The 10,536-nt window shown below is 37.8% G+C and overlaps 1 pseudogene; it reads right to left on the minus strand.

Annotated features, from left to right (window-relative positions):
- Positions 1–7,021: 7,021 nt before the first annotated feature.
- On the minus strand, positions 7,022–8,802 carry LOC105822603 (annotated as a pseudogene).
- Positions 8,803–10,536: the final 1,734 nt, after the last annotated feature.

Consider the following 10,536-nt stretch of genomic DNA (forward strand, 5'->3'; position numbering starts at 1 on the left):
AAAAAAGAGAGAGATAAATCTTTAAGGGCAAAGTTTCAGTTAACCCACGTACAATTTTAAACCCCACTCAGCTATACTTTGCCATCTCTCTCCTACAACCTAAGGGAAACTTAATTATTATTATCACCTTTAAATCTTTTCCTTTGTAAATTATCCCAGTCCTCCTCTTTAACATTCTCCCTTTCCTTCTCCTTGTAAGTCCTGAAAGATCTATTAGAACCTTATTTTCTCTACCAATTTTTCTGGAAATCTTCACATGCATTGACAACATTTAAAGTAATTGTTTCAGATGGTCTTCTGGCAAAACTTGCAATTTATAGAATTCTATCAAGGGGATTAAAATGAATCACTACAAGTTCTCTTCAACTTTTTCAATAAAGTAGGAAGAAAAGTCATTAGCTGAGAAAAAGAATGGAAAGAAGTATTAGAAGTGTGAGATGAGAGGAAAAAGTGTGAAATAATCATCTACTCATTCTCCCACCTCCTAGACTAAGGATATATAGCATGATCACATGGCAGCATTAGGGTCCCACTTGAGGTTTGTGATCAGAAATTTAAAATGAAACCAATCAGTAAGGTTGTGTGCTTTCCATTAACCACATTCAGTTTCACAGGTGGAGGCATGGAAAAAACGGCAGGTTGAATCTACCCAAAAATGTGGTTTTGGTTCAGCAAGAACAATGAATGAAGACAGAGAAAATGGTGTCAAGGCTATGTATGTTCAGAGATAATCACGATTGATTTAAGCTGAGTAAGGAAGGGAGCAAGGATATGAAGAGGCTGACACAGTGTGAAACAATGGTATAATCAAAGGATTAGAGGTCCTAGTGGGGTTAAATGATTATTAGAATCAGGGTATTAGAGGGAGAAAGATGGAAAGATACGGCAAGTGGTGGCCAGTGGGATACATGAAACTGAAATTATGGATAGGTTGCAGTTATTAGTCAAGATTTAGGGTATGGGCCGGGCGCGGTGGCTCACGCCTATAATCCTAGCTCTCTGGGAGGCCGAGGCGGGTGGATTGTTTGAGCTCAGGAGTTCGAGACCAGCCTGAGCAAGAGCGAGACCCCGTCTCTACTAAAAATAGAAAGAAATTAATTGGACAACTAAAAATATATAGAAAATATTAGCCGGGCATGGTGGCGCATGCCTGTAGTCCTAGCTACTCGGTAGGCTGAGGCAGGAGGATCGCTTGAGCCCAGGAGTTTGAGGTTGCTGTGAGCTAGGATGACGCCACGGCACTCTAGCCCGGGCAACACAGTGAGACTCTGTCTCAAAAAAAAAAAAAAAAAAGATTTAGGGTATGAACACAGGAATGAATGATTGAGGTAAACCGGAAGACAAGATCACTGAAGGAGACAAATCCAAAGGACTCAAATATCAAAATGTTGAAAAAAATGATCTACACGATCAAAAGTACCTAGAATTAAGATCAGAAATAGTATTGGTAAGAGAAGGGTGGGCTCTAATGGATCAAAAAAAAAAAAAAAAAAAAGTAGAAAGGGAGAATCCTGCATAATAAAGAATTTGGCTGACCTTTCTCCCCTGTTCCTGAAAGGTAGTCTCTAAATTCTGGGAATTTCCTGAGTGATAAAAGTATCTTTGTTATTCATGGTGGGCTCTGATTATTTATATTAACAAGATGACCCCAAGTGGATCTTTAGTCTATGGAAATGAAATGATTCAGGAAGGGGGCTGGCTATGCCAGAAAGACCAGCCATGTGATTAAAGAGTTGGAGCTTTGATCCATGGGATACCAGCCTCACCAGGATGGGGAGAGGAGCTGAAGATTGAGTTCAATCAGTGGCCAATGATTCAATCAATCATGCTCACATATGAAACGTCAATAAAAACTGCGGACACTTTGTAAATTGTGTTTACACATCATTGTTACACATCATTGTGCCAGGAGGGTGATGCATCCTGACTCCACAGGAAGAAGACACCAGAAGCTTCTTGTCTGGGAGTCTCCCAGCCCTTTGTGTCTCTTCTTTTGGCTGATTCTGACTTATATCCTTTATGCCACAATAAAACTGTAACCAAACATATAGTGCTTTCCTGAGTTCTATGAGTTGTTTTAATGAATTATCAAAATGGAGAAAGTAGTAAGAATCCTCAAATTTGTAGCCATTTGGTCAAAAAATGATGGTGGTTCTGGGATCTCTCAAGTGTATAGCTGTTGTCTGAAGTGAGAGTAGTCTTGTGGAGGACTGTGCCCTTAACTTGTGAAGTGTAGCCTAACTTCAGATAGTCAGCATCAGAAATCATTGCAGGGAATGAACCAGGAGACACAGTCAACAGTAATAATAAGGGGTCATAAATAATATAATCTGATGACATGAGATTCAAAGGTAGAGAATTTTAGGGAAGAGAGGAACATAACCTGAAAGCTGCAAATGGAGAATAAAGAAGACATCTTCTTTATCTACAAGCCCAGAGGTCTGAGAGTTATGGGAAGAAAAAAAAAAGCTGGGCAACGATGGCAGCATCATTTGAGAGGGCAGCAGGGGAAACAATGTTCTCGGAAAAGATAAAATCCTTAGAGTACTCCAAGTTTTATAGGTTGTGAAGATGAGGAGGAAAGAGTGAAAGAAAGTCACTAAAATGAAGCACACAGTAACACAGACCAACCAAGATAAAGTGATATCCTGGAAGCCAAGACTTCAAGAAGGAAAAAATAATCAATTGTATCAAACAGTGCTAATAGGTGAAGTAAGACAGAGAGTAAGAAATGACTACTGGATTGAGCATAACAAGCAGTTTCAGTGAAATGATGGGAAAGAAAGCCTGAGCAGAATGGGCTCAAAAGAGATATGATTTTTCAGCACTCTGGACATCAACCAAAGGCATACAACAAACTAAGAAGCACTTATTCATGAAAACTACTTAACTTTAGTTAAGAACAATGCCAGCCTGTGGCATTTTTGCCTGGGGCCACTCTCATTCTCCCCAATTGCATCCCCAAAAAGCAGTTTACCCGGGTGGCACAGGCCACAGGAACCAGCTTTGCTGCCACTGCCAAAAAGGACTTAACTTGGTTTGGAGCACTATCAGTTTAAGTAGCCATCTCAGTGATAACAGGGAGGGCCAGCATCTCCTGAGGTTGTAGTCCTGTTTTGAGCAAGCAATGGATAATTGGATCTGAGGACTTTACAGGAAGTTCCAGGTGATAAGACAGCTACAGGAGGTTGACAATATCTCCATATACTCCAGGCACTGATTTTCCGCAAAGTTGCTGAGACAATTCAATGGAAGAAAGGATAATCTTTTCAGCAAATGGTGTTGGAGCAATTGAATATCTGTATACGTAGTAAAATAAACTTAGATCCTTACTTCACACCATACAAAAAATTAACTCAAAATCATCACAAACCCAGCAATTCCACCCCAAGAATCAAACCAAGAGAAATTAAAACATATGTCCACACCAAGACTTGTATATAAATGTTCACAGCAGCATCATTCATAAAAGCCAAATACTAGAAACAATTCAAATGTCCATTTAGTGAATAAACAAAATGTGATATATCTATACAATGGAATACTCAGCAATAAAAATGAATGACATACTTATATATGGTCAACAGATTATCCTCACAAACATTATGCTAAGGTAAAGAAGCCAGAAGCAAAAAGAAAAAAAAAAAAAAAGAAGCCAGAAGGAAAAGACTACATGTTATAAAACAAAACTGCATATTGCATGAGTACATTTATATGAATGTCCAAAAGCCAATTTATAGAAAGAGAAAGCAGATCAGTATTTGCCTAGGGCTCAGGGTGGGAATGGAGGCTGCAAACAGGCTCAAGGGAATTTTGAGGGGTGATATAAATGTTCTAAAATTGGATTATAGTGATAGCTACACAACTCTACAAATTTGTCAATAATAATTGACTTGTACACTTACAAGTCAATTAGGTGTATTTTGTGATAGGTAAATTATAGGTGTATTTTATGATAGGTAAATTATACCTCAATAAAGCTGAGAGAGAGAGAGAGAGAATGAATAGACTATTTTTTGTTTTTTAAGCGAACAATTTTTACTGAAACCCTCAAAGATTAAAGAGGACCAAATGGTGAGTGTGGATACCGTAACAGAAAATCTTACCTAACCGTATTCTCATTCACAGGAATGAACAAACCCAAACACAACAAAATTCGAATTCTCGTGTAATTGCTACAAGTGAATGTAAATGAACTAATCATTCTATCCTTTAATCACACATAAAAGGAAATTTACACGGCATAACAAAAGATACACAAAACTTAATGAAAACACAATTCTCTTAAATTTCTCAAACTTATTTTTAAAAGATGTAAAATGCACTTGAAATGATTAAATGACTTAAGCTGATTCTTTCCTTTTTATTGCAAACTATTTTAACATCAGCTTAATTCCCATGTATGGTATTCAAAAAGAACACAGCTTTTGAATTAGAACACTAAAGTTATTAATAAAAAGTAGTAGTACTAAAATTAGGAAAAGGCTGAGTTTCTTTTGAAAAGAATCGTCAAATAGCAGTATGTACAGAGAAGGAATACTAATTTTGATTACATTTTCCCCCTTACTGTTAAATATACAACCTATAAGACCTTTCAAAATAAAATACCCACATAGGATAACTTTAATAAGAAATATTCAAACCAGAACTTGTAAAAACATAAAGCAAGAAATTTACTGGGCCAATAAAGTCTTAATTTTTGATTATTCAAACATTTGATTATGTGTCTCCTTTTGTAGACTCCCAGATCTCTCTCTTTTGGTCCCCACAGTTAAGAAACATTCAGCTGATTGTGTTTTTGAGCCAACCTGTAATAATTTCATGTAAAGGAAAAACATTCTGCAATACAATGACAGACCAAGAAGGAAGAGAAGGTGGGTGCTCTGGAGAAAATTCAAATCAGAAAAGCACAAAATTACCAATTGAAAAGAAAAAGTTTTTTTCCCAAAGGAATGCAGCACCCATTTCACTTAAGATTAGAAATCCAAGTTAAAAGCACTGGGATGTACTCCCCACTATGAACAGACTCTCAACTACATTTACTGAATATGTCTGAGTCTACTGCAAACAAGCTGCTTGCTGGGTGCCTCCATGACACTCTTACATAGAAACATAATGTAAATTAAACAAGTTTGAATCCATTAATAATGCAACTAGTTTTATAAAAATATCCAGAGTTGCTAATAAAGCACCAAGAAAAAAGAGAACCTCAGGGAGAGGACTCAGATCCTTCCTACAAGGTCACCCTTCTATATTCTATAGTTTCCTCTAAGAGGACCTCCAGACATCTTTGACATGTTACCTACATAATCTTAGGAATGTAGAACATTGCTGTGGTGACTATCCAAATGCCACTTTTCATTATAAATAGTTATGAGACATGTTATAAGATTTCAAGGCTTATTCTTAAAAAGGTAAAATAGATGCAATTTTCCTTTAAGAAAGTATTTTATGCCAGGCACAGTATACCATTAAAATTTTGATATTCTCTTCAGTAAACACTGATATAACTACACTTGGACTAAAAAAGAACTGTGTAGTAGCTATGGTTGTCAACAAATTTTTTTCACTTGAATACAGTATTTGTACATTTTAAGAAAACACTGTACCAAAAAAAAAAGTTTATAAATGAAAGCCTCAAAGAAATATCTGTCACTAGGTTTATGAGTGAAAGTGCCCAAAGAGCACAGTAAATGAAACATTTCTAAACATGAGGTAAACATAAATGGAATAATGCCAAACATCAAGGCACTCAAGTCTACTGTATTGCTATTTTCACTCTTATCTTTCTGCATAGCTTTCTCCTTTTGCAACAGTAATATAAGGGCAGTATCTTATTTTCTTAACCTTATGCCATCAAATCAGTTAATACAGATGCTTGACACATTTAATTATACAAAATCAATTTGCTTCAAGATAGAAAATTAATGTTGATATGTAATTAATTAAAAAAATAAGATGTTAAAAAGATAATTATAAGAATACCCAGATATATGCTGTATTTCCACTTATATAGATCTGATGAATAAAACATCAATACATTCTCTTAGATATTGACTTAATCCATGAATCAAGGCCATATTTTCAAAGTATTTTAAGGATGCCAGGACACTGCAAAAGAACTATGTTTATTCAGCTAGTGAATACCTACAGTAATAAATTTTTACTTTATGACAGCCATCAGGCTAGCAAACACCCAGAAATAGGAATTAAGGATTTTAAATGTAGTTGTAAAGGTCATAAAAAGTCTGATCAGACTGACGTACATTTACTCAAAATTTTGAGATTCATGAAGGGGTAGCAAACAAAATAATTCCTCAGACAAATGCACATTTTTCAGCATATGTATTATTGGGGGAAGGAGGGGAGAAGAATGTGCATTAACTGGTGAAATCCACCAAGCCGCATATCAATAATCTGCTACACCAAACAGTTTGAAGACCAGGGAAATATTCTAATATAATTTCAGCTTATGTCTCATTTGGCTAAAATAGAGCTTAAGGCTGCTTTGCCATATTAAAAGTTTACTATAATAATTTTTCACTTAAACATTTAGACTTGAACTCCAACACTAAATATGGCATGATTATGTTGTTTTTAATCTGTCAAATAGCTAAAAAAACGACAATTTAAAAACTATAACGAAGAGAAGTTGAAGCAGTGTGACTCTTACATCACTGAACCACTTCTAATGGTTAACTGTTAGTTCTCAACAAATTCAAAGAGTTAATGAATCCTTGTATTCATTCAGTCTTCTGTGCCTTAGCTAAGATGTATAATTACAAAAGACAACAGATACTGGTAAAAGTTTCAGGACAGAAAGTGCTTGATGAAGTTACAGTTCTCAAGTGCGTTTGGTGAAAGTATAAGGCCAGACATGCTAATGAAAACCATTACAAGAAGAGTCAATTTTGTGTTAAAGTGTTCAAAGATGTCACCTCAAGCAGAAAAAAAAAGCTTTAAAAACATCTTCTTTGACTTATTAGGCATTTCCACAGTCTACATCATTAATGTTGCAATTTTAACAGAACATCTCCATATAATTATTATTTGTTTCTATTTCTCCCCCATGCGTGGCTTCCTCCTCTTCTTGATGCTTTTCATAATGTACAAAGTTATCAAAGATTGAGGTGGTATGCTTGAAAGTAGCAATTATTTTAAGCACTTGCTTAGCTTTCTCTTGAGCATCCCTTGAATTGGTAACTGGTTTGTTGTCATTATTTCTAAGCGAATATGCCATAATTGGTTATTGGGAACATCTCTGACAAAGATCCATTTAACTTCATATTTGCCCTTCACTTATCCTGTGAACAGACACCAGCCTATGCATTATAGTCTACAATAGTCTTCATATCAGCCACTCCACAAAAACATCCACTGCCATTCACACTGAAGAGTAAATAGAGTGGGCCTTTCCCATTCAGGGAATGGTAAGCTGCACACAAACACTTATTACTATGCTCAGTACTACACCAGATAAGAGTACCTAATGGAACGATGTATGTCATCCTCAGAGTAGCTTTTAATTATAAGTACACGTCCATTCTTCAGGTTCCAATCAAAGTGGTTAGGATTATAGTTGCTTATGTCCTTTAGCTTTTCCAGCACTGGATACACTTCTACACCAGAAGGTTAAGCACTGAGAGGTACACCTAAACCAAACTGTTCACTGCCTACTCCATTGTTCTGGTTAAAGTCCACTCTCCTGTTCAGAGGAGCTACCTAGCGATTCCACAGCTGCTGCTGTTGAGGCTGGGCCTGTGCCTGGGGTCCTTGTAGCTGCTGTGGTTGTGGTGGCTGAGGCTGCTGCTGGGGCAGTTGGTTTTGTACCAACGGCGGTGGTTGAATTAATGGGTGAGGCTGCTGAATTATAGTTTGAGGAGACCGAATTGGTTAGGTTGGTGGAGCCTTTACCACTGACCCCCTTTCAACTGAAATTCCAATATTCATGTTGTGTTTTATAGGCGGTGGTAGCACAGCAGAACCCCTCAATTCCCACATTGGCCTTGGGTTTAAATTTTGGCTGAGGTTTGGCAGGCTTTCTCACAATGGCAACCGAGGAGGTTGCTTTAGGTGCTGTACTGCTAACTGGAAGCACACCACTGGTTGCAACGCTACTCATATCTCTGCTGCTCAAGGCTGTTTTTGTCACTGTAACTATCACGCCATCACCAATTTTCAGTCCAGTCATGCCTTACTCAGTACTGCTAATGCCAGGCACCTTACTCAAAGTATCATTACTCAAATCCAGCCGTCCATCAGTAATAGCTTTCCCAAGAGGACTAGATGGATAACCACAACTGCTACTATAAGCAGAAAATTGTGTCAATTGTCTCTGGGATCCACTTGTCCCCCATATAGGGAAAACAGCATTACCAGAAAAAAAGTTAAATCTACGTTGACCAAGAAATGGAGGGGTATTTCCTAATGCCCCAAGTTGACTAAAATATACCATCTAGTATACAATCATGCTCTCTATAGGACATGAAGAGTCAATTTTGTATTAAAGTATTCAAAGATGTCACCTTAAGCAGAAAAAAAGCTTTAACAACATCTTTGACTTATTAGGCATTTCCAAATGTTCTCCATTTGTCCATAGGTTGCCAGATACTGGTCTCCAGCCACGAGCCATGCTGCTTCTCCAAAAGAATATGGAAATCCAATGAATGGAGCTAAGTAACTAGGCATGTATGGATTAGACATTGGTGGATAACAGTTATTCTTATATGTCTGGCTATTTAAGTATGGCTCAAAATCATCATCACTTACAGCATCTTTTTGATGAATCAAATCATTTTGTACTGAAACTTAAAGCAGGTAACTCAAAACACTAAGCATTACAAATAGCCTTGCAAAGTGCCACCTCCCCATCGCTCTATCTTTATCTCCTTGCCCTTTAGGTCTCTGATCCATGCTAGTGGCCAGCACTCTTCACTACAATCAGAGAGAAGCCACCGCCTGGGCCTCTCCCCATGTACGCACAGCTGTTGGCTGCTGCCCGCACCATGTGATTATTCCAGCCACCACCAGATGCGAAGCCAAAATGAGGGCCTCCTGCTCAGGAGTGTGCAGAAGGGGCCCCTCTTTTCCACCACTTGCACGCTCCTCTTTTTCTTTCCTTCCTTTTTTTTTTTTTTTTTTTTTTTTTTAAGAGTCTTGCTATGTTGCCCAGGCTGGACTGGAACTCCTGGGCTCAAGTGATCCACCTGCCTCAGCCACCCAGGTAGCTGGGACTATAGGCGCACACCACTGCTTCCAGCTTGAGAACGAACTGGACAAGCTGAACAAAGATAATTGTTTTTGCAGAGTCTGGTATAAATGAGAAAAAAGAAATGGGATGGTAGCTGGAAGAAGTAAGGGCAAGGAGAGGGTTTCTTTCACATGAAAGAAATTGTAACATGTTTTTATGTTGCTGACAGTAATCCAGAAAGGGAGAAAAGAGGAAGAATTACAGCAACAATGTCCTTGAGGTGGAGTGGGCTCTAACGGACAATTAGAGGGAACACTGGAAGGAACGGTCTTCAGTAGAGGAAAAGAGTTAATTCATAATAACATTACTAAAGATGCAGTTGGTGGGAAGATTGTTTTTATTAATATTTTCTTAATGAAACAGAAAGTAAGGCTACCAGCTGAGAAAGAGTATAGAAAAGGAAATATGGAAAATTTCAGGCCAAGTGCAGTGGCTCACGCCTGTAATACTAACACTCTGGGAGGCCAAAGGCAGGAGGATCGCTTGAGGTCCGGAGTTTGAGATCAGCCTGAGCAAGAGCAAGATCCTGTCTGTACTAAAAATAGAAAGAATTAGCTGGGCCTGGTGGCGAGCACCTATAATCCCAGCTACTTGGGACCCTGAGGCAGGAGAATCGCTTGAGCCCAGGAGTTTGAGGTTGCTGTGAGCTAGGTTGATGCCACAGCAGTCTAGCCCAGGTGACACAGAGACACTCCATCTCAAAAAAAAAAAAAGAAAAGAAAAGAAAATTTGAGTGCAAGGGAAAGATACAAGTATCTAAGCAAATGAGAGTGTGAAAGAACTAGGGTAATATACTTGGACAGCTGAGTAGCACTAAACAATGAATGTAAAGTCATTCACTTGTTAAGAATTTAAGTAGCTATTTTGCTTGAGCCATATTCATTTATAAATATACAGGTATAAAATAGGTAGAGTTGGTTTTAATCAGCGTTTTGCCAAGGAAGAACAACCCAGGGAGAGAGGTCAAGAGGGCTGAAAGTAGATTCAAGAGAGCAATTGTAATGACAAACTATGGGAATTCAGCTAGTTAGAACAGGAAGTGAGGATATGAAAGTACTGTGGAATAGAAAAGGTAGTAAATGAAAAGGTCCAATGAGGTCAAAGAACTAATGTTGTTGGGTACTAGAAGTGAGCCAGAAAAACAGGAGCTGGTAGTTGGAGAGTAAAATGTCAGAAACTGGTATTATAGAAAGTTGTAGTTATGGGTAATAGGTAATAATAAGTTCAAAGGCAGTGACTTTCAATTCTGGCTACACATTCGAGTCACCTTGGAAAATTTTTAAAAA

The sequence above is a fragment of the Propithecus coquereli genome, unplaced genomic scaffold, assembly GCF_000956105.1.
Source record: "Propithecus coquereli isolate 6110/MARCELLA unplaced genomic scaffold, Pcoq_1.0 Scaffold119, whole genome shotgun sequence".
Classification (NCBI taxonomy): domain Eukaryota; kingdom Metazoa; phylum Chordata; class Mammalia; order Primates; family Indriidae; genus Propithecus; species Propithecus coquereli.